We start from the raw sequence: 24,968 nt of genomic DNA, 5'->3' as shown, positions 1-24,968 counted from the left end.
AGAATCTGTTTTCAGGCAGCACTTCCCCAAATATCATCTTCCTCTCATTAGAAAATCACTCAAACGAACAAAACAAATATGTACAAGTATCCAGCAACCATAATATGCAAAGAATGAGTGATGCCGGTATACCTCCCCCCAAGCTTAGGCTTTTGGCCTAAGTGGAGTTCAACCCCAACGAGGATCATTGTTCCTCGCCGGTGGGTAATTCATGGAGTAGTCATAGTAAAGTTCCTGTGCAGAAGAAAAACGTGGAGGCTCCACATGTCCAACATGTTGATGCGAGGAACTTGCTGCATCGGATGATGAGTCGAGGTGCTCCTCGACCTCCGTGTCGTCTCTTGCATGTTGACCTCCTCTCTCTATGTGTGCATCCAGTGCACCTTCTGTGACCGACCAATCTCCCCTGGAATCAAGGTTAGACAAAACAGGCGCAGGCAATTTTACTAGTTTCTCAGTTTTCTTAGTTATTCTCTAGACTTTCTTATAAAATTTCATCTTGTAAAATAGGTTACCTAAGTTGGAGGAATCTGAAACAAATTCATGTTTAATCATAGAGGCTATGTCAAGTTTTTCTATGGGGAATGGAATATCAAAATGATGAGGTTCTACATTATGAAAAGCTAGTAAACGAGAGGCGATGAGACCTCCACAAATTCCACCTTTCTCACGGTTAGTAGCAAGTCTATAAGCTATCAATGCCCCCAAATTATAAGTCCTACTACTTTGCAGTGCCACAGCTAGAAAAGCTAAATCCGGGATAGAAAGTTTACCGCCAATCTTTTTAGCAAGAACGCATTTGGTAATAAAATAAGCAAAGTAGCGGATAGCCGGGAGCTGAATGCTAGTGATTTTACCACTATCCACTGAGAAACTCCTTCCATAGCAAATCATCTTGAAGAGGTTTAAGAGTTCTTGCAGCGATCCCCTTATCTTCTCGCATGATCCCCATTGTGGTACTCTAATTGCTGCACAAAAATCACTGAATGGCAAGTTGACAGCTTTATTGTAAATTTTATACTGAACCGTGGGGTTAGATCGTGACCAATTGAACTTAAAGTCCTGCACAAAAGACATAGTTAATTTTGCATATTGTCTTGGCTCTCCTTCAACAAAATCACTCAGCCCTGCACGAGAAATTAGACTTTGAACATCTTCAAATATTCCCGCGCTTCTCATGAAATCCGCGCACGGGTAGTAAGAGGGGTATACTCCCTCTTCACGATTGACTCTCATAACTTGTTGGACTTCCAATTCTTGTTGGTTCAATTGATATCTATTCCACTCCATTTTCTGAAATTTCAACAAACAATATAAAAATTTGATTTGGTGACATATAATTGAGGGAAGCTACCAAAGGAACTTGCTAGAGTACTAATCATGCATCACAACTAGTTTCTACCACTTAGAACAAGCATGCAAGCTCACTAAACATGTTACCTACAGCAGCAAAATATTCAAGATATACTCAACCAAACAAAATTCTACTTGGATGGGTGGAGGAGTCACATACCAAGGAGCAAATGTGCCAAATTTCAGCAAGAAATCTGGGCTGAGCAAAGAGATCGAGAAATCTGGAGCTCTGGAGCAAAAACGCGAGTGAGAGGAACCTGGTACGAGTTTTTTCGGGAGAGAGAAGGTGCTGGGAGAAAGAGATGGCAAAGTGGGGCAAGGAGGGGCCCACACCACAGGGTGGCGCGCCCCCCTCCTTGGCCGCGCCGGCCTGTGGTGTGGCACCCTCTGGTGCCCCACAGGTCATCCTCTCGGTGCTCCTGTGTGCCTCATCGAAAAATAGGACCAACGGTATAATTTTTGTGAATTTTTGAAAACTTTGAAAAATGCACATTTCTGGGTATTTAATTTATTATTACTGGCCAGGAAAAATTTTGAAATCTCCAATTAACTAAGGAACTTTGCAAATCAAAAGTGCTACAGCAAATAAAGCAAGTGGAGGAAGAAAGAGATGTTGTTTACCTCCTCTATGCATATAAAAAGTATTTGTTAACAAGGTTGATCAAGTCTTGCCACCAAATAAATTTTACATAGCATAAGAAGAAATAAACCTCAAATCAATCATGTTACCTTGAATTGTATTGATATAGATCCAATCACGAGAGTTTGATACTCTTCCTTAGGCTCATATATAGGACAATCAATAGTTCCCACTTTGATAGTTCTCACATTAGAAATAGTATTGACTCCACATACTTTATCAATCCTCTTGGGGAAATAGACGGTATGCTCTTTATCATCAACATTGAAAGTAACCTTTCCTTTATTGCAATCAATAACAGCCCCTGCGGTGTTAAGAAAAGGTCTCCCAAGAATAATAGACATATTATCATCTTCAGGCATTTCCAACACAACAAAATCAGTTAATATCAAGCAGTTAGTAGTAACTTGAACAGGAACATCCTCACATATACCAACAGGAATAGCAGTAGATTTATCAGCCATTTGCAAAGATATATCAGTAGGTATCAACTTATCTAAGTAAAGTCTCTTATAAAGGGAAAAAGGCATAACACTAACACCGGCTCCCAAGTCACATAGAGCAGTCTTAACATAATTATTCTTAATAGAACAAGGAATAGTAGGTATACCTGGGTCGCCCAACTTCTTTGGAACTTTGCCATTGAAAGAGTAATTAGCAAGCATAGTGGAAATTTCCTCATTGGGGATTTTCCTTTTGTTAGTAACAATATCTTTCATATACTTTGAATAAGGTGGCAATTTAATAGCATCAGTCAAAGGGATTTGCAAGAATAAAGGTTTCATCCAATCGCAAAATTTATTATAGTGTTCTTCTTCCTTTGATTTCAGTTTCTTAGCAGGAAAAGGCATTTGCTTTTGAACCCAAGGTTCTCTTTCATTACCATGTTTCTCAGCAATAAAATCTTCTTTAGTGTACTTTTTATTTTTAGCATGCTTTTCAGGTTCTTCTTCAACCTCTTCTTTATCAGGAGTATCATTCTTATCATTATCTTTATCATGTTCATTACCACTTTCAGTTTCAGCATCAGAAATAGAAATACTATTAGGATCATTAGCAGGTTCAGAGGATTCTACAACATTTTTATGTTTCTTCTTCTTTTTCTTCTTAGAATGAGCACTAGGTTCAATGCGTTGAGAATCTTGTTCAATTCTTTTGGGATGCCCTTCAGGATATAGAGGATCCTGGGTAGAAACACCACCTCTAGTCGTTACTTCATAAGCATGTTTTTCTTTAGAATTATTCCCCAACAAGTCATTTTGCACTTTAGTGAGTTGATCAATTTGAGTTTGAATCATATGAAAATGTTTAACAAGCATCTTAACATCATTGGAGGTTCTTTCTACAATATCATGCAATTCACTAATAGCTCGAGAATTTTCCATTAAATGATTCTCTACTCTCATATTAAAATTTTCTTGCTTAACAATATAATTATCAAACTCATCTAAGCATTGTGCAGGAGGCTTCGAATACGGAATATCTTCCCTAGTAAAGCGTTGAAGGGAGTTTACCTCAATCATGGATGAAGGGGGAATTATCTCACATATATCTTCTATGGGAGGAAGATTTTTCACATCTTCAGGTTTAATACCTTTCTCCTTGAGAGACTTCTTGGCTTCCCTCATATCTTCATCATTCAATTTAATTAAACCCCTCTTCTTTAATATTGGCGTTGGAGTTGGTTCAGGCGTAGTCCAATCATCATGATTCCGGCCTATTTTAGCCAATAATTCTTCAAATAAGCTGCCCTGAGTTCTTTTCCTGAAAACACAACCAGCACAACTATCCAGGTATGCCCTAGACTCAATGGTTAGTCCACTATAAAATATATCAAGTAAATCATGCTTTTCCAAATCATGATCAGGCCGAGCTCTAATAAGAGAGCAAAATCTCGCCCAAGCCTCAGGCAATTTCTCTCCATCTTCCTGGTCAAAATTATAAATTCTCTGCAAAGCAATATGTTGAGCACTAGCAGGAAAGTATTTACGGAAGAAAACATCAAGCAATTCTTTTGGACTTTTAATAGAATTAGGTGGCAAACTATTATACCAAGTTTTAGCGTCATCCTTTAATGAGAATGGAAAGATTTTAGCAACAAAGTAAGTACGCATCTTGACATCATCGAAAACAAGCTACTTAGAGTAGATAACTCAGTCATGTGTTCAACAAGACTTTCTTTTTCAGTACCACAAAAGGGTGTTTTCTCAACAATAGCTATATGAGATAGATCAAGAGAAAAATCATAATCTTTATCCTTAATGTTTATAGGAGATGTGGCAAACTTAGGATCAGGAGACAGTTTATATCTAACAGCATATTCTGCAAGCAACTTTTTAATTTTTCTTGCATCAGTAGTAGCATTGCATTTTTCAATAAAATCATCATTAAGCTCCACATAATCTTCATCAGGATCATCACTAAAATAATCAAGTTCAGGTGAATTAACAGGTGTAGTAGTATTAGGAGTTTCAGTATTTTCAATTTGTCTAGACCTAGCAATTGTAGCATCTAGAAAGGATCCCAAAGAACCACTATCATCAAGCACAGCAGAAATATTATCAATATTATGAGAGTTTTCAGATTCAGCAGAAGTACCCGCATGTGAAGCATGTGGCGGTGAAACAAGTTTATCAATCACAGATGGTGAATCAAGTGTAGCGGAGGTACTCAGAATTGTACCTTTTCTTGTAGTGGATGGTAATATGGCGATCTTAGTATCGCGAGGTTTACCCATGATGGAGAATTTGCAGCGAACAATATTAATCCAAGTGAACTTCCAAATAAAGCTATGCTCCCCGGCAACGGCGCCAGAAAATAGTCTTGATGACCCACAAGTATAGGGGATCGCAACAGTCTTCGAGGGAAGTAAAACCCAATTTATTGATTCGACATAAGGGGAGACAAAGAACACTTGGAAGCCTTAACAGCGGAGTTGTCAATTCAGCTGCACCTGGAAACAGACTTGCTCGCAAGAGTTTATCAGTAGTAACAGTTTTATAGAAGTAGCAGTAGTGAAATAACAGCAGCAGAGTAACACGTACAAAGAAAGTAGTGATTATAGTAAACAGCAGGATTAAAATACTGTAGGCACGGGGACGGATGAACGGGCGTTGCATGGATGAGAGAAACTCATGTAACAATCACAGCAGGGCATTTGCAGATAATAATAAAATGGTGTCCAAGTACAAAGCAATCAATAGGCATGTGTTCCATATATAGTCGTACGTGTTCGCAATGAGAAACTTGCACAACATCTTTTGTCCTACCAGCCGGTGGCAGCCGGGCCTCAAGGGAAACTACTGGATATTAAGGTACTCCTTTTAATAGAGTACCGGAGCAAAGCATTAACACTCCGTGAACACATGTGATCCTCACATCGCTACCATTCCCTCCGGTTATCCCGATTTCTCGCCACTTCGGCCATCGGTTCCGGACAGCGACATGTGTATACAACTTGCAGGTAAGATCAATAAACAATGAATATCATGATGAAACAATAACATGTTCAGATCTGAGATCATGGCACTCGGGCCCTAGTGACAAGCATTAAGCATAACAAGTTGCAACAATATCATCAAAGTACCAATTACGGACACTAGGCACTATGCCCTAACAATCTTATGCTATTACATGACCAATCTCATCCAATCCCTACCATCCCCTTCGGCCTACAGCGGGGGAATTACTCACACATCGATGGGGGAAACATGGCTGGTTGATGTAGAGGCGTTGGCGGTGATGATGGCGATGATCTCCTCCAATTCCCCGTCCCGGCGGAGTGCCAGAACGGAGACTTCTGGCTCCCGCGACGGAGTTTCGCGATGTGGCGGCGTTCTGGAGGGTTTCTGGCGACTTCGACTTCTCTCCATGCATTTTTAGGTCGAGGCCGATAAATAGTCCGAAGGAGGGCGTCGGAGGCCGGCCGAGGGGGCCACACCACATGGCCGCGCGGGCCCCCCCTGGGCCGCGCCGCCCTATGGTGTGGGGCCCTCGGGCCTCCACCTGGTTTGTCCTTCTGGCTCCGTCAGTTCTCTGGGAAAATAGGGCCTTCTGCATAAATTCCGAGGATTTTACCGAAAGTTGGATTTCTGCACAAAAACGAGACACTGTATCTGCTGAAAACAGCGTTAGTCCGTGTTAGTTGCATCCAAAATACACAAATTAGAGGCAAAACAATAGCAAAAGTGTTCGGGAAAGTAGATACGTTTTGGACGTATCAGGTACCTCCAGCAGCTGAATCCAATAAATTCTGCGAAGAAAAATTTAGTCCTGCATAGAAGGTTTGGATGATCATCCAAGTAGTCAGTCCATGGGTTGGGCAATTTTTAACCAGAGATTTCATTCTTTCCCAAGCTTGAGCAACATGTTCAGTATCTAATTGTTTAAAATTCATTATGCTACTCCTCAAAGATATAATTTTAGCAGGGGGATAATATCTACCAATAAAAGCATCCTTGCATTTAGTCCATGAATCTATACTATTCTTAGGCAGAGATAGCAACCAATCTTTAGCTCTTCCTCTTAATGAGAAAGGGAACAATTTTAATTTTATAATGTCACCATCTACATCTTTATACTTTTGCATTTCACATAGTTCAACAAAATTATTAAGATGGGCAGCAGCATCATCAGAACTAACACCAGAAAATTGCTCTCGCATAACAAGATTCAAGAAAGCAGTGTTTAATTTCAAAGAATTCTGCTGTAGTAGCAGGTGGAGCAATAGGTGTGCATAAGAAATCATTATTATTTGTGGTTGTGAAGTCACACAACTTAGTATTTTCAGGGTTGGCCATTTTAGCAACAGTAAATAAAGCAAACTAGATAAAGTAAATGCAAGTAACTAATTTTTTTGTGTTTTTGATATAGCAAACAAGATAGCAAATAAAGTAAAACTAGCAACTAATTTTTTTGTATTTTGATTTAGTGCAGCAAACAAAGTAGTAAATAAAACTAAGCAAGACAAAAACAAAATAAAGAGATTGAGAAGTGGAGACTCCCCTTGCAGCGTGTCTTGATCTCCCCGGCAACGGCGCCAGAAAAAGAGCTTGATGGCGTGTAACTCACACGTTCGTTGGGAACCCCAAGAGGAAGGTATGATGCGCACAGCAGCAAGTTTTCCCTCAGAAACCAAGGTTTAATCGAACCAGTAGGAGTCAAGAAGCACGTTGAAGGTTGATGGCGGCGGGATGTAGTGCGGCGCAACACCAGGGATTCCGGCGCCAACGTGGAACCTGCACAACACAACCAAAGTACTTTGCCCCAACGAAACAGTGAGGTTGTCAATCTCACCGGCTTGCTGTAACAAAGGATTAACCGTATTGTGTGGAAGATGATTGTTTGCAGAAAACAGTAGAACAAGTATTGCAGTAGATTGTATTTCAGTATAGAGAATTGGACCGGGGTCCACAGTTCACTAGAGGTGTCTCTCCCATAAGATAAACAGCATGTTGGGTGAACAAATTACAGTTGGGCAATTGACAAATAAAGAGGGCATGACCATGCACATACATATTATGATGAGTATAGTGAGATTTAATTGGGCATTACGACAAAGTACATAGACCGCCATCCAGCATGCATCTATGCCTAAAAAGTCCACCTTCAGGTTATCATCCGAACCCCCTCCAGTATTAAGTTGCTAACAACAGACAATTGCATTAAGTATTGCGCGTAATGTAACTAGTAACTACATCCTTGAACATAGCACTAATGTTTTATCCCTAGTGGCAACATCACATCCACAACCTTAGAACTTTCTGTCACTGTCCCAGATATCAATGGAGGCATGAACCCACTATCGAGCATAAATACTCCCTCTTGGAGTTACAAGCATCTACTTGGCCAGAGCATCTACTAGTAACGGAGAGCATGCAAGATCATAAACAACACATAGACATAACTTTGATAATCAACATAACAAGTATTCTCTATTCATCGGATCCCAACAAACGGAACATATAGAATTACAGATAGATGATCTTGATCATGTTAGGCAGCTCACAAGATCCGACAATGAAGCACAATGGGGAGAAGACAACCATCTAGCTACTGCTATGGACCCATAGTCCAGGGGTAGACTACTCACACATCACTCCGGAGGTGACCATGGCGGCGTAGAGTCCTCCGGGAGATGATTCCCCTCTCCGGCAGGGTGCCGGAGGCGATCTCCTGGATCCCCCGAGATGGGATCGGCGGCGGCGGCGTCTCTGGAAGGTTTTCCGTATCGTGGCTCTCGGTGCTGGGGGTTTCGCAACGGAGGCTTTAAGTAGGCGGAAGGGCAGGTCAGGAGGCGGCACGAGGGCCCCACACCACAGGGCCGCGCGGCCAAGGGGGGGCCGCGCCGCCCTAGGGTCTGGGCACCTCGTGGCCCCACTTCGTCTCCTCTTCGGACTTCTGGAAGCTTCGTGGCAAAATAGGACCCTGGGCGTTGATTTCGTCCAATTCCGAGAATATTTCGTTACTAGGATTTCTGAAACCAAAAACAGCAGAAACAAAGAATCGGCACTTCGGCATCTTGTTAATAGGTTAGTTCCAGAAAATGCACGAATATGACATAAAGTGTGCATAAAACATGTAGATAACATCAATAATGTGGCATGGAACATAAGAAATTATCGATACGTCGGAGACGTATCAGTACGCAATTTCCAGCTGCCCCGAGACATAAAAACGTATGATGGCACGACTAAGCCGGAAGATTGGCTGGCGGACTATGTCACAGCTGTTTATGTAGCTGGTGGTGGAGTAAACCGGCGTTGGGCGGTGAGAATCATACCGTCCTACCTGGTAGGCCCTGCACGGATTTGGCTTAACAACTTGCCGGCAGGAAGCATTAACGGATGGCTGGACTTTGAGGAAGCCTTCGTGAACAACTTCAGTAGCACTTACAAGAGGCCAAACCAGCCCCAACAGCTCGCTTTATGCCAGCAACGTGCCGGTGAGACAGACAGGGATGGGGGAGCCAAATAGGCAGCAGTACCAACAAGTTAACCGGGTGGAGCAAAACGATGATCAACCACCTCCACCGGCACCTTTAGGCCGGAATGTTTACGAGGGCCCGCATATGTGCTGTGTTGTCTTTGTCACTGAGCCGACAGACAGGCAAAGTGTGCATCGCCGCTCCATGGAGGTAAACGCCGTGATGCCGGCGGTTCCCAAATACATGCTGTGGTCAGATCAGGAAATTACCTGGTCATTTAAGGATCACCCCAAGATCATGCCGAATCCGGGTGGATACGCTCTTGTTGTGGACCCAATCATGAAAGGGCCGCAAACTCGAGTAAAATTCAGCAAGGTGCTGATAGACAACGGCAGCAGCATAAACATCATGTACAAGCATACCATGCATACGCTGGGCATAAGAGAAAACATGCTTCAGCCAACGCGTACAACGTTCCACGGAATCGTTCCGGGCTTGTCCTGTGCCCCGGTAGGAAAAGTTCGGGTGGACGTAGCGTTTGGAGGACGTGACAATTGCCGGGTTGAAAATGTTGAGTTTGAGGTGGTGGATCTAGACAGTCCTTACCATGCGTTGTTGGGAAGACCAGCGTTGGCAGCTTTCATGGCTACCACTCATACAGCTTACCTCAAAATGAAGATGCCGGCACCTCGTGGACCCTTAACGGTGGTGGGGAACTATAAGGTCTCACTGGAAACTGCATCTGCCGGATCGAACCTGGCGGAATCGCTGGTGATCGCGGAGGAAAAGAGAAGGATGCAAACCGCGGTTGCGCTGGCTCAGTCCTCATAGTTGAGTTTAGCGGCAATGAGTGGAAGCTTGGGCTCACCGGCGTTCAAGCCGACAAATGAAACGAAGGACATTGTGCTGGATCCGGCTTACCCAGAGCGCACCGTTCGCATCGGTGCCGGACTCGATCAAGCATAGGAAAGCGCGCTCGTCAGCTTCCTCCGTGAGAATCGGAATATCTTTGCCTGGTCAACTGATGATTTGGTGGGTGTTCCGAGGGAGCTGGCTGAGCACTCTTTAAATGTCCGGAAAGACGCCAAGCCGGTGCAGCAACCCTTGCGCCGGTTCGCTGAAGATAGGAGGAAGATTATTGGAGAAGAAGTAACTAAACTGCTCGTTGCCGGATTCATTGTGGAGGTCACGCACACAGAGTGGCTGGCCAATCCAGTAATGGTTGAAAAGAAAAAAGATGAGAACCTGGAGGCAAAAGCTCCAAAGGTATGGCGTATGTGCATCGACTACACCAACCTAAACAAGGCTTGCCCAAGAGACCCTTTTCCTTTGCCACGGATCGATCAAGTGATTGATTCAACTGCTGGGTGTGAGTTATTGTCCTTCCTGGATGCGTATTCCGGTTTCCACCAAATCCCCTTGAAAAAGGAAGATCAAATAAAAACTGTGTTCATCACCCCGCATGGGGCTTATTGCTATGTCACTATGCCCTTTGGTTTGCGCAACGCTGGTACAACGTACCAGCGCTGTATGCAAAAATGCGTGTTTGATCAAATCGGAAAGAATGTGCAAGTCTATATAGACGACATTGTGATAAAAACTAAGGTAAAGAACACCTTAATCGATGACATCCGGCAAACATTCGATAACCTAAGACGGTTCCGGATGAAGCTTAATCCGGCAAAATGCACTTTCGGTGTCCCTGCCGGCAAGCTGCTCGGTTTCCTTGTCTCAAGCCGGGGCATTGAGGTCAATCCGGTAAAAATCCGGGCAATAGAAAGAATGACTATCCCACGAGAGCTAAAAGATGTGCAAAAATTTACCGGAAGCTTGGCATCGCTAAGCCGGTTCATAAGCAGGCTAGGAGAGAAAGCCTTGCCGTTATATGCTCTAATGAAAAAATCCGACACGTTCGTCTGGACCCCTCAGGCAGACGCAGCGTTTAAAGAACTGAAAACAATGTTGGCCACAGCACCTATACTGGCTTCACCTCTAGAAAGAGAGCCTATGCTATTATACATAGCAGCAACAAACCGGGTTGTGAGCGTAGTGGTTGTGGTTGAAAGAGAAGAGGAAGGAAAAACCGTCCAGAGGCCGGTATACTACCTGAGCGAGGTGCTCTCCCTCTCAAAACAAAACTACCCTCACTTCCAAAAGATGACTTATGGCGTGTACATGGCCGCCACAAAACTCAAGCATTACTTTGAAGAACATCCTATGAGGGTAGTGAGTGAAGCACCAATCTCCGATATCATGTGCAACAAGGACGCTAGCGGAAGGATTGCAAAGTGGGCAATCCAGATATCACCATATGTACCAGCGTACGAAAGAAGGGATGCCATAAAATCACAGGCTTTGGCTGATTTCCTCGTCGATTGGGCGGAGATGCAATACAAACCACCAGATCAGAAGATAGAATACTGGAAAATGCACTTTGATGGATCCAAACTCAAAGAGGGTCTGGGTGCTGGTGTGGTGCTTACCTCGCCAAAAGGAGATCATCTCCGGTATGTTTTGCAAGTGCATTTCAGGGCATCGAATAATGTCGCTGAATATGAAGCTTTGATCCATGGGCTTAAGGTCGCAAAAGAAATCGGTGCACACCGGATCATTTGCTACGGAGATTCAGATCTTGTGGTACAGCAATGTTCCGGGGATTGGGATGCAAAAGATGCCAACATGGCCTCATACCGGTTTCACGTGCAAAAGATTGCCGGATTCTTCGAAGGGTGTGAGTTTCACCATGTGTCGCGCGCAGAAAATGAAGCCGCGGATGCTTTATCCAAGCTGGGCTCATCCAGGCAAGAAATTCCCCCCGGAATAGCTTTAGCCCACTTAAAAGTGCCATCGATCAAACCAAGCCCAGAATCGGAATCAATTTTCGTACCGGAATCACATGTAGTACCCATGGATATCGATGAAGGAAACCCGGGGACTGCACCGGTACCCTCGGGGACTGCTCCCACAGGCTCGGGGACTGCTGCAGCCGTACCGGAAGAAACGATACTGGTGGATAGCATGGAGATAGATGCACCGGTGTTTTGGTTCGAGAGACACCATCATGGGTTAAACCTATTAAGGAATTCCTGATCAACGGCACCTTGCCGGATGACGAAAATGAATCAAGGAGAATCCAACGAAGGTCCAAAGCATATACATTCATCAATGGTGAGGTGTACAAGAGAAGCGTTACCGGTGTCCTTCAAAGATGTGTGGAACCGGAAGAAGGGAAAGAAATGCTTGAGGAGATTCACCAAGGAGAATGTGGGCATCATGCTTCATCAAGGGCGCTGGTAGCAAAGGTATTCCGGCATGGGTTTTATTGGCCCACTGCTTTGGAAAACGCTGAGGATTTGGTAAGAAAATGCAACGGGTGCCAGAGGTACGCCAAGCAAAATCATACCCCAGCGTCCGGTTTAAAAACAATACCATTAACATGGCCATTTGCCGTTTGGTGCCTCAATATGGTTGGCCCGTTCAAAACTGCAAGGAGCAGCATGACTCACATCTTGGTTATGGTGGATAAATTCACCAAATGGCTAGAAGTGAAACCTATCGCAAAGTGTGATGGGCATACAGCGGTGAAGTTCTTAAAAGATGTCATTTTGCGGTATGGATACCCGCACAAAGATCATCATGACAATGGAACCAACTTTGCTCAAGGTGAGTTCAAAAGGTTTTGTGAGGACAACAACATCCGGTTGGATTTGTGCTCAGTGGCACACCCACAAGGCAATGGCCAAGTGGAAAGAATGAATGCTTTGGTACTTTCCGGTATCAAACCAAGACTCATTGATGCGGTGGAAAAATCGCCGGGATGTTGGCTCGATGAGCTACCATCAGTACTATGGAGTATAAGAACAACTCCAAACCGGTCTACCGGATACACTCCATTCTTCATGGTTTATGGAGCAGAAGCAGTCATACCAACTGACATCATTCATGATTCACCAAGGGTACAGCTCTATACTGAGCAAGAGGTCAAAGAGGCCAGAGAAAATGATGTGGACTTGCTAGAAGAAGCAAGAGAGCTGGCTTTGGCAAGAACAGCCATTTACCAAAGAAACCTCGAGACGCTATCATAGCCGGAAGGTTAACCCGAGAGTTTTCCGGGAAGGAGATCTGGTGCTACGCCTAGTGCAGCGCACTGAAGGCCGGCATAAGCTCTTACCACCATGGGAAGGTCCCTTCATTGTAAGCAAAGTACTTCACAATGATGCATACTACTTGATCGATGCACAGGAGTGGAAAAAAGGAAAGGCGGACAGGTCCGGAGAGGAGAGCAAGCGTCCATGGAACGTAGCTCTGTTGCGTCCTTTCTACTCTTGAAGTTGTGGTGTAAGAAGTTCCTTTTTGTACCTTACATACTATGAATAAAAGATGTCGGAACCTTGAATGAATCTCGGGGACTACCCCAATAAGGTTGCATGTAACTTGTTTATTTTTTCAGTTTACCGGTTGCTTATTGAACGTTTTTTCTTTCCGGTTTAGTAGTGTGCTAAACCCTACCGGAGTCTTCGACTCTGCTGCTGTCCGCAACCCGGCTTCATGGCAAGCAAGATAAACCGGTAGGGGATAAGCACATGAACTGCGAAGAGGGAGAGCAGGAAAGAACAATCCGGAAAATTTAACTAACCCCGGTTAAACCGGTTTTTTGCAAAATTTCGAAGTTATTTCTAAATTCAAGAAAATGCTTGTTTGGTGAAAGAACCTTGTGCTCATACGCCAAAGAACGCCCAGAGAAGGCAGGCAGAGCCAAGGCAAAAGAACCAAGTGTGCATCGAATTGGATGCGAAAACAATTTGGAAATCCTTGCAGTACAGGATAAAAGCAAAACCAGAAGCAAATATGCTAAGGCAAACTTAAGATAATTAGCTACCGGTATAACTTACCGGCACAAACTGTTGTACGGCAACCAAAAGCGGACTTAAAGTTTTACATCATAAACCCCGGCATACCGGGGTAGAATTTAACAGGACATTGTTTTGAGACACGCAGGACCAAGTAGCATAACACAGGTAAATCTTCAGGCAAGTAGATAATCAGGCAGCGGGGGCTTCAGGAGGGGCATCGCCAGCACCGGCATCGCCCAGAGGCTCCTCCTCGGCTTCATCCTCCTCCTCGTCAAGATAGTCTTGGACGTCAGGAGGGGGAGGGATGAAGGTGCGCATGTCAGCGTACTCCGCGATATGGTATGCGCGATCCTGCCGCTTAGCGGTAAGAATCGGGTCCAGATCGGTTTCCGCGCCTTCGCGCACTCCGGTGAGGGCATCCAAGTTCAGCTCCGGATACCATGAGCAAGCAACGCGGAGGGCAGAGTCTGCTCCGGCGCGGGCAGCAGAGCACTGCCACTCGCGGATCCTCTTGCCAGCGCCCTTGAGGCGGTCGCTGATCAGTGAAAAAGTATCCGGCACCTCCTCGCCAGGCCACAAGGTCCTGAAGAGCTGGGTAGCTACATCAGGAATGTCAGACAGGTTGCGATCTATGGCGCGCATATGAGACACCCGCGCACTCAGCGCGACCAGATGGTCATAGGGGGTCCATGGCACGGCAAGATTCGCTTGGCCCTGGGCAGTGCGGCACTCGTCAACCTTCTTAACAGCATACCTCTGAGAGTCCGGGAAGAGGCCTGTGCAAGGAAAGAAAAAGGCTAAGGAAGGGAATCCGGACGAAAAGGCAACCGGAAGGAAAGATAACGAAAAGAAAATGTGATCGGAAGAAAAAAGGCTTGTGGGCAGTAGTCAGAAAGTGCAAAAGGAAAGGACTTACGGTAGGCAAGTGTGTCAGTTTGCAGGACCAGCCGGTTGCACTCCTTCTGCTCCTCCTCCAGCCGCGCAGCTTTCTCCTCAGCAGCCTTCTGGGCTTTGGCCAGCTCCTCCAGCTCAGCTAGCAACACCGAGTTGGCATTGCCGGCATCTTCAAGAGCTTCATTCATCTTGGCCGCTGCATCAGCTTCAGCAGCTTTGAGGGCCTTAGCATGATCAAGCCCCAGCTGGATGAGCTGGGACTTGAGCTCCTGGTAGCTGGTCTTTTGGGCGCTCAGCTCCTCCTGATGCCGCCGGATGAGCTGGTCCTTCTCCCCTGTAACCCGGAAAAGAAGGTGTTAACAAGATTGTGCTGGTTAAGATGAAAAGAAAACCAAGCTAACAGGAGAGAGAAAAAAAAATTGTACGTTGGGCGGCAGCGAGCTGCTCCTTGAGAGCCTCAATGGAAGCTTCCGGGATCACTGTTAAGCAAAAAATTATAAATGTTAGGAGGAAAAAGATTTCCGGTAAGAAGATGCCGGTGGTACAGAAACTTACCTTGGCACTTATCATGTGCCTCAGCGAGGTCCCGGTGTTCCCACAGAATCTCCTCAAAGAGGGCCTTCCGAGCGTCAGCCGTGAGCTGTTCAAGAAAAAGGGATTAGCTAAGTTTTGCGCTAAGAACAAGGTTCTTAACCCGAAACTCAGGGACTGGCAGTGCTAGTTTCGCGCGTTTTAAGCTAAGTTTTGCGCTAAGAACAAGGTTCTTAACCCGAAACTCGGGGATTGGCAGTGCTAGTTTCGCGCGTTTTAAGCTAAGTTTTGCGCTAAGAACAAGGTTCTTAACCCGAAACTCGGGGACTGGCAGTGCTAGTTTCGCGCGTTTTAAGCTAAGTTTTGCGCTAAGAACAAGGTTCTTAACCCGAAACTCGGGGACTGGCAGTGCCGGTTTCACGCTAAGTTTTTAAGTTAAAGTTTTGTGCTAAAAGCTGCGCTCTCACCACAAAACTCGGGGACTGGGAAGGCAGACAAGAGAGAAATCGGCATCAAACTTAGGAAAAGATAGAAAAATCCGGAAGCAAGGAAACCGGTAAAAGTTGAAAAGAGTTAGTAAAGCGTACCATCAAGTTGTTCGTGGCATCATACCACGCGCTGTCGAGCTCTTTCACGGCGCAGCGAAGCCGCATGAAGTGCTCCTCGGAAGACCGGTCCCCAACAGGGTCAGGTGCCGGCAGCCTGTCCTTGCCCAAGCCGCGGGTCGCCGGAGTCATATCCGCGGCGTTCCACTTCTGGGCGTAGGGCAGCAGATGCCCCAGGTCCTGGCCCCTGCGCTGGAACTCAGTGATGCGGCCAAGGAGGTCGGTGGCCTTCTTGCTAGCAGCGCTGGCGGCCTTGGAGACGTGCAGCACCAGGGGCTGCTGGCCGCCGGAAGGGGCGTTGGAGGCCGTCGCCTTCCCTTTGATAAACTTCGAGATCTTGGGCGGCGGCGCAGTTGGAGCAGCCCCGGAGGGCTTGATGCGAGGAGCATCTGGCGGTGGCATCAGAATGGTTCGTGGAGAAGGGGGAGCGCTAGGCGCGTCACCCAGGTTGGAACTTTCCGGCGCGGAAGATTCCGGCGCGGAAGTTGTCTTCTTTTCAAGGACGGGAGGAGCCGAAGGCTCCGCCCGCCCGGCAGCTTTTTCCTCGGCGCCGATATTACTGGCGCCGGTATCCTGGTTCTCAGGGAGGAAGGAAAGATCCTCCTCCGTGCGGTGATCTGCTGATGTAGGGGCCGCACGCCCCGAACTTGTTGTGCCCCCCGAAGGGGAGGCAGAGGTGTTGCCGGCACCAGATGGTGCCGGGCTTGAGCGAGGAGGAGGGGTTGAGGTCCTTGCGGAACCTTCAGAGCCCGCTGGCCTTGAGCCAAGCTTGAGCGCGGGGCTGAGAGAAAGAAAGAAAGATAGTTGGGAAAAAGCAACCGGAAAAAGGAACTTGGCAAAAAGAGGCAAGCAAGAAAATAAGAAACTTACCCGGAAGCAGTCGGCATCTGCTTGCGCCCGTAGCGGCGCACGCCCACCTCCTTTTCCCCCAAGGGCTCAGTCCGGAAGCGCTTGGACGGAGGGGCCTGACTGGAACCGGCATCAGATGCCGGCGTCTTGTTCTTTTGGCCCTGGGCCATGAGTTTGTCCACAAACTCGGAGCCGGCCTCGGCGCGCAAGGGCGGCGCCTGCTCGTGGATCTATAAGTTAAACATAGCTAAGAAAAAATTCGCAAGAAAGCAATAACGGAGAAGTAAAAGAAACCGGAAAAGAGAAAATACCTCAAGCATGGACAGGTCATCGGAGGACCCGGTTGGCTTCGGTGGAGACCGGCCAAGGCGCGCAGCCGGAGTCTTGCCCATCTTCAGATCCTTCCAACGAATGTAGGGATCTGGGTCGAAGGAGTCAAGGGCGCGCTTCACGCAGATCCCACGTCGCTCTGCTTGAATGAGGGGGAAGCGGTCTTTGGCCTGAAACACGAAAAAAGAGGGTTAACAAGAGCAAAAAGTTACCGGCAAAACCAACCCTAATTGCGTAATCTCTTACTTCTTGGGTCGGAGGGTTAGTAGTGCTGAGGGGAAGGAGGCCCCATTCCCATTCAAATGGCATAGCAGTTTGGCAGATCTGCTTAGCCTTGCGGACGACGTCTTTCTTGCTAAGGGGACGGCCTGTGATCTTGGTGGGATCGCCAGGACCGTACATCTCGCTCATCCTATGCACCCGGCGCTTCAGAGGAAGCACCCGGCGCGAAATAAAGGTGCAGATGATATCATCCGAGCAGATGTTGGTCTCCTTCTTCAAAGAGGCCATGAAGCGTACCACCCGGTTGGTTTCGGCATGATCCGTCTTCGGGTTATAACTCCAGTTGGCTCTACTGGGAGGCCCCACTTGGAACGGCGGAAGATCAATGAGATTTGCGCGGCCATTGTTCTTCACGTAGAAGAAAGTTCCTTGCCAGGCGCGGCAGGACTCAAGGCCGGTGAACTTAAAGAAAGTGCTCCCTTGGCGGGAGCCGACGATGCAAGACCCGCACTCCACAGGCGGCTTGGGTTTAGGAATTTCCTTGCCCTGAACGGAGTTAATCCGCAGAGCAAAGAAGCGGGCAAACATCTCACGAGTGGGACGAATGCCGATGTAGGCCTCCATGAAGGTGGCGTAGCAGGAAAGGTAAAAGATGGCATTGCCAGGAAGGTGATGAGGCTGGAGTTCATAGAAATTTAAGAACTCCCGGAAAAAAGGAGAGGCGGGAAGGCCGAAGCCACGCTCAAAATGAGCAAGGAAAACAACATGTTCACCGGGCTGGGGCTCCGGTTCAATTTCGTCACCGGGAAGCCGGCAGGTTACTCCTTCCGGAATCCTGCGGGACCGGTATAACCAATCGATCTCGTATTCGGTAACATTGGAGCCCATCCAGGCTCCACGAGTAATTGGGGAAGGCTCCGCGCCGGATGATTGGCTAGAGCTACTAGATGCTTGGCCAGAGCTACTGGTTTCTAGGTGGCTACCGGATGCTTGGCTAGAGCTACCGGATTCTAGGCGTCCACCGGATTCTTGGCGGCCACCGGATCCCTGCTGGTTGCCGGAATCGGTATCCATCGGATCTGAAGCCCTAGATCCACCGGAAGATTGTCTACGATGACTACCGGAGGAGGAAGAAGACGAAGCAGAGGAAGATTCTTCGCCAGACATTGGTTTGGAGGCGAAAAAACAGAAATCCCACAGTTGAACCCCGCGCGAAGATCTACGAGTAAGAAGAAAATCAAAGAAAAAGAGGAAATAAGGACACTATCGACCCAAGATCTAGAAAGCAAGCAAATGGCAAGCAAAGTGAGATTGGCACTAACCTCGAGCGGCGCAGTCGCTGGGGAAGACGTTCGCCGGTGAAGGAGCGAACCTACTGTCGCCGACGAGCACCGTCGACGGCGAGGCGGAGAAGGACGCGAAGAAGCAAGAATGCTGCGGGCGCGACGGAGGAACTACGGAAGATTTCCGCACGACGAGGTCCGGCAGAAACGCGGCGTGAGTTCGCCGGGCGACAAAGCTCAAGCAAACAACGGTGGAGGAAGAGCGGCGAAGGCGCAGAGGTGAGGAGCACTGTGCGCGAAGGTTGGGGAATGCAAGAAGAGGAAGAAGAAGGGGCAGTTCTCCTTATAAAGAAGAGAGGAGGTGGGCCGAAAACCGCCGGGCCGCGGCGGTTCGCCTCGCGGCCCGCGACGGTTCGCACCATGGGCCGCCACGTGGCGAGGAAGTACACGCGAAAAAATAAGAAGCCACACGGAGGCACACACGAGATCCGAAGTGGCTAGTGGGATCCGCAGTGGTGCATTTAATGAGCGCGCGGGAGTCGAAGCGAAGTGACAACTGACACTGGCGCGCTAGTTAACAGTGCGCATGTCACTGACAGACGCGGGGCCCGAAATATTCTCGACTTCGCCGAGGAAAGAGTAAATGCGAATGATACCGGAGAAAAGAGATGCCGGGGAATTCCTTGCAAAGATAGTAAAGACAAATAAGGGCAAAGATGCCGGATCCAAGCTCAAAGCCGGAGAGATTAAACCGGTATCCTAGAAAGATGAAAACCTGGCATGGTCTGTAGGATAGAATTCGCCAGACTATACCAGCTTCGGGGACTAATGTTGGGGGGATAACCCCCGGTATGCCAAAGGCATGCCAAACCGGATGGTTTGAGCCATCAAGATACCGGTTTAATATTCTTACCGGAACACAAAGGTAAGAATTTGGCTAAGTGAGACCAAGCCGGTATCCCCAAGAGGGGTATACCGGAACCTGGTAAAGAAGATACCGGAAAGAAGGGCCTGTCGGCAGGACTGGTCAAAGATTCTCTTCAGAGCAAGAAGACAAGGATGAGCTAAGCAAAGCGGCTTTAATCAGAGCCCTGGCGCCAAAGAGAGAGATGACGCTGAAAGAAGCCGGAGGACGTCAGCGTCCCTGATTAAAGAAGACTCCGGCGTCATCTGTGATTAAAGTAGCTTTGTAAAGTAGTTTGTCCAGTCAAAGATGCCATTAGGGTTTCTTGTTCTGTAAGCCACCCTCTCCCCTATATAAGGAGAGGGGGTACTGCCTCATACAGGCGCGTGTCCACAGAGGAGATTAGACGATAGAACTTGTATCCCAGAACCTGTAAGCATGTTGAGATCAATGAAGCAAGCGATCTAGTGAAGAGTTCTTCCTCTTGTCTCTCTTCTTGCATACCGGCCTTTGGTTGTGTTCTTGAGGAAAGCATCCGGAAGTTCATCCCATCTAGTCGCAAACCCTCCCCCGAATCCTCTAGCGTCCATTCGGCCCCAATCTAAGCCATCCCATGGCATCTGTCCGTTCGCCACGACGACACTTGGTGCTCTTCCTGCAGATACGATGATGAAGACGATGACGTCGCAGGCGACAGCGACCGTGCAGCTCTTGGTGCTCCAGCACGGCCGCGGCCACGACCATGGCCGCAACCTCGGCCTCTGCCTCTACCAGCCATGGCCCTCGACTCTTGAGATGGTGGCGGCTAGGGTTGGGGAGAGAGGCGCTAGGGTTTGTGTGTGAGGGTTGATGCGAGAGCGCCCCTTTTTATAGGCCAGAGGGAGGCGGGGAGCAGTGGCGCTCATTAACGCAGGCACGGAGAGGTAGGGGCGATGAGACGCATCCCTGTGCCTCTATGGAAACTGCACCGTCGCTGCACACCAATAAATTCTGTCGTGAGGTAGACGACAGTGACAAGGTATGGACTTGTCAATGCCTACAGATTGTAGACTAGGGTTTTCGTAGGAAGTAGAGGGCAAGTAGATCTCAAGGGTTCAGCCAGAAAAGTACTCGACTGCTAGAAAACTAGGGTTGTGTTGACAATAAAATCGATGCCCTCTTCATCCCTCAACTCCCCCTTATATAGGAGGCGGAGCTGAGGGTTTCCTATTACACAAGGTTACATATTAAGGGAGACTCTTTGAGTTCAACCCGTAAAGTTACAAATCTCTTTAATCCTAATACAATTCTATCTTTCCATATTATTAGCTAATTGGGCTTCCGAGCTTCATAGTTGTCGACTCATGGGCCTTCAGTAAACCCCGGGTACCATCTTTGGCAAGCCCATTGGGGTTGCTTATGTAATTAGCCCCCCCCCCCCCCCCCCCCCCCGAGATTTTTCTTGAATCGAATAATCAGGGAAAATCTCCATCGTTACAATTAATTCCTGATTTCTTCTAGTTACTGAAAGACTTTCATAAGATAATCATATATTGTACAGGGATAACGGTAATTGGGGCTGGTTCATCTGACGGATCAGGTACCAGTTAACTGCTCTCGTGGCAATCCCGCAAATACCTACTTCAAGATCAAGTCCCTGGACATGATCTCGGTATACTAGCGTAATTCGACATCTGCCGCTTAAGGTCTTACCATATGCCAAATTCCAGTCATGTTTTATCGGGTACCTAACGCGTCCGTTAGGATTTTTCTTCGCATCTATTGATACGAAAAAAAGTAGCAGAGCGCATTCAGGTACGATGCCACGCCACGCAGGACGGATCCTGGGGTCTTACCTTCGCAAAGTTTTGCGGCATTCTGAGATTTAAATCGCGACTGAGGCGCTCTGAGAATATGTTGTCGAGTGCCTTTTTCGGCTGCTGGAATAGCGCATTAGTTCGAGTCAATTGATGACTTATATTTTTTACCTTGTCCTCCCGATGGGAGTATATGAAGAGTTATTTCATAACTCGAAATATGCTCACCATGACTTCTTCAAATTCATCGGGTACACGAACAACGTTCCCGATGGGAGTAGCCCCCGAGGCTACATCCAAGTGCTTGTACTTGGTTGTAGGCTCACCTTTTTTAGTATCTTTATCGCTATATTGTCAATTTTTTATAGTACTTCCATCTTTATCGGGTGCACGACCAGCGCTCCCGATGGGAGTAGCCCCCGAGGCTACAGTTAAGGATTCATACTTGGTTGTAGGCTCACCTTTGCTATCTTTCGAATCAAAACTCCATTTCAGATTTCCGCCAAACTTCGGAAGAACTGAAGTCGAAATTTCTCATATGGTGACATCAATGCTGACGATAGCCACAATCGCTGTGTTGGGAAGGTGCGAATTCTGTTCTCTGGCTGACATGCGGACCCTCACCACTGCATTTTTTGACACGTTACGCAAGTGGGTACACGTCCTCCACTTTCCCTGGCACGCGTGCTGTAGCGCCTGTCTAGTTACTTCATAGTAAAAAGACTATTTTACCCATGGTCACACGTGTACGGCGCTGGATCTATTTCTCCATCATCCAACGGCGCAGCGGTTTAGTGACTCGATACAAATAGCCATCGTCTTCCTCAGAAATCCCCTTCGCTGCGCCACGCTCCTATCCTCTCTCTCCAAAGCTTCCATTGCAAACCCCAAGCTCCTGCGCCCGTGTTCCTCCTCAATCTCTCCAGCGCTTACTTTTATGCCACCGCGGGCAAGGATCACAAGGCACTCCACTCCAGAAACCACCATGGTGACGGAGAACTTCGAGATCTCTGGATGGGAGAGATCCAAGATCTCCAATCAGGACTTCAACATGCTGAAGAAGCTCGAGCTGACCAAGAAGGAAGAAGGACTGCTCTTCCCTGGGGAGGAGAGCTTCCCAACACCTCGCATCGGCTATCGGATAACTTTTGTCGACCACCTCATCCCCGGCCTGTCTCCCCCCATCCACGAATTCCTCCGTGGATTGCTTTTTGTTTACGAGCTGCAGCTACATCAGCTGACTCCCAATTCCATCCTCCATATCTCCATCTTCATCACCCTCTGCGAGTTCTTTCTCGGGACCCATCCGAATTGGGCCATGTGGAAACGCATTTTCTACATTTGCCGCAACAACTCCCATAACACCAACTACAACGTAGGGGGTGTTGTTATCTATGTCCGCTCCGACGTCGATTATTTCGACGTCAAATTCCCCGACTCTGTCCAAGGGTGGCGCAGGAGATGGCTACACATCTGCGAGGAGTACCTTGGCTCGCAGGAATATAATGTCGCGCCCTTCAATGGTGACGCAAAAATCCTTCGGCGCCGTTCATGGGACGCGGAAGCTACCGAGGAGGAAAAAATGGCGACAGATGCGTTGATGAAGCGCATCCATGAGCTTCAGAACACCCGCGGTAAGGAACTATCGGGTGTTCAAATTACTGCGCATTTCCTTAGGATCAGGGTGCAGCCTCTACAGGATCGCAAAAATCCCCTCTGGATGTATGCTAGCGAGAAGGATGTCGACCGCATATCCAAAGATCTCTCTGTGAAGGATTTGGAGAAGCTTGTCCGACGTTTTTCGTCACTTAGCAAGAAAGACACAGTTCCAACCTTTTGTCGCGTGGAGCCATTTAGCGGCACCAACGCCCTCCCCCAAGTAAGTAACTTGTCTCTCGAGTTTTCTATTTTTTCGACTACTATCTTGATTAACTTGCTTTCTCGACTTTCATTCAAATTTTGACTGCTATCTTGCTTATCCTGCTGTTGCTATCCACCTGTATTTCTTAACTGTCCCTTGTTGTTGACTTGTTCTTCTGCAGAACCATCAAATTTTATCCTCTCTCCCTCCCTTACCTGAAGGTGGGGAGGTCGACGAACGGATCATCGTTACCGACGATTCTCAGGGCGTTCCTCGCCCTGAAAGTGAAGTCGCGGGATCTCACAGGTCCGCGGCTTCTTCTGACAAAGATACAGACTCGGAGGCTACCGAATCTGCACACTCTCCTCCTTCCGCTGCCTCTCCACAAACAAAAAGGAAGAGGGGTGAAGTTGAAGATTCTGGCACCTCCAAACCTAGCGGGTCGCCTGCCGAGGAAGCTTCTCCTGAGGAAGAGGGTTTCTTCTGTCCTTATGATGATGCCATGATTAGCTCATAAGCTATCCTACGCCCTCTTTTTTTATTTTCTGTATATACTGTTTGTGAATACCCTCATCTTATCTTTTGTGGACAGTGGCAAAGAGGAGGAAGAACCCGCTGCCAATGTGACTGCTCCAACAAGCACGTCACAGACTTTAGTTTTGTTAGAAGCTCGCCGTGCACAAGAAGAAACCTCGCTTCCTCATCGGCAAGACTTGGAGATGTCGACTCCTGTCATCAGCCCCTGAGCCTCTTCACCGAAAAGAGCGAGGATTGAACTTGGCGAGGAATTAAGCTTCTTGGCCGGGAGTTCAGCGACTCCTTCCTTGGACGATGTAAGTACCCTTACCGCTATTTTGTATCGTTTGTCGAGTTTTGCCCCTCTTAACCTTTACCTCACCTCTCTTTCTACAGCCTCTTATGAAGCACTTCATCAATCTCGGTACTCAATTTATTGGGTACTGTAATACTGTCGAAGGCTTGAAAGGTAAACCTTCATACTTATGTGATGTTTTTACTTATCAACAAGTAGACTATATTGGGGAGTGCTGTTTTGGAACATGGGAGCATATGCTCCCTCTATTTTAAAATGCATCTTACACATATTTTGAATTTCAAAAAATTTGAAATCAAAAATTCGCATGTAAATCTTCTCGTGCTACACGCTTACAAAGTTGTTTCATAAAAAATAGACTTATCATGTGACGTGTGTAAAAAAGACAAAACTCGGTGCTAAAAATAATGGTTTTCACAAGATAAGTTTTCTCTTTTTTAGATAGACCACAAAAAATATTGGTTTTTCGTGAACCTTGACGAATGAACACATATTATGAAGATGTACATGTAAAATTTTTGTTAGATTTTTTTGACATTTTGAAATATGATTTTTTGGTAGAGGGTGCATACGGACCCGGGAGCCGAATTGAATTTTCGACTATATTGCAGTGTTTGACTCGATGCTCCTGCCTTGTTTTCCTTCTGTTAGAGGATCTTGCCAAGGCCAACAAGTGCGCCAATGATCTTTGCATCAATCTTGAGCAAAGCGAAAAGGATCGCAAGAAAGCTGAACAGGACGCTGCCTTTGTTGAAGATCTTCGAAAGAGACTTCATCAAGCTGAAACTGCTTTAAGCGAGAAGATAACTCAACAGATTGCACGTGAAGAGGATGTCATTGGCCGCCTTGAATCGCAAAATCGGCATTTTTTCAGTAAGTTTATTGATCACTTTGCTCGAGTCGCTTCTAGGATTAACTCTCCTTATACTTGTTGATAACCCGAGCTTTGTTTCAGCAGGGCAGATGGGTCAAGATTTTGAACTTCAAGAGCCTGAAGGGGATCGTCTTCTCGACGCCCTTTCCCTCCTTTAAATTCATGATGATCTGGCGCACCGCAGTATTGCTGATGCACGGACCGCATTTACGCGCC

The 24,968-nt window shown here is 47.1% G+C and overlaps 1 protein-coding gene across 1 annotated transcript in view; it reads right to left on the bottom strand.

Annotated features, from left to right (window-relative positions):
• The window catches only part of LOC127322774 (uncharacterized), a 50,628-nt gene that overhangs the window by 22,428 nt on the left and 3,232 nt on the right, over nucleotides 1-24,968 (bottom strand). The window lies entirely within an intron of this gene.

This window comes from Lolium perenne, chromosome 5, assembly GCF_019359855.2.
Source record: "Lolium perenne isolate Kyuss_39 chromosome 5, Kyuss_2.0, whole genome shotgun sequence".
NCBI classification, from domain to species: Eukaryota; Viridiplantae; Streptophyta; class Magnoliopsida; order Poales; family Poaceae; genus Lolium; species Lolium perenne.
The sequence above is the reverse complement of the archived record's forward strand: the minus strand, read 5'-3'. Positions and strand labels throughout refer to the sequence as shown.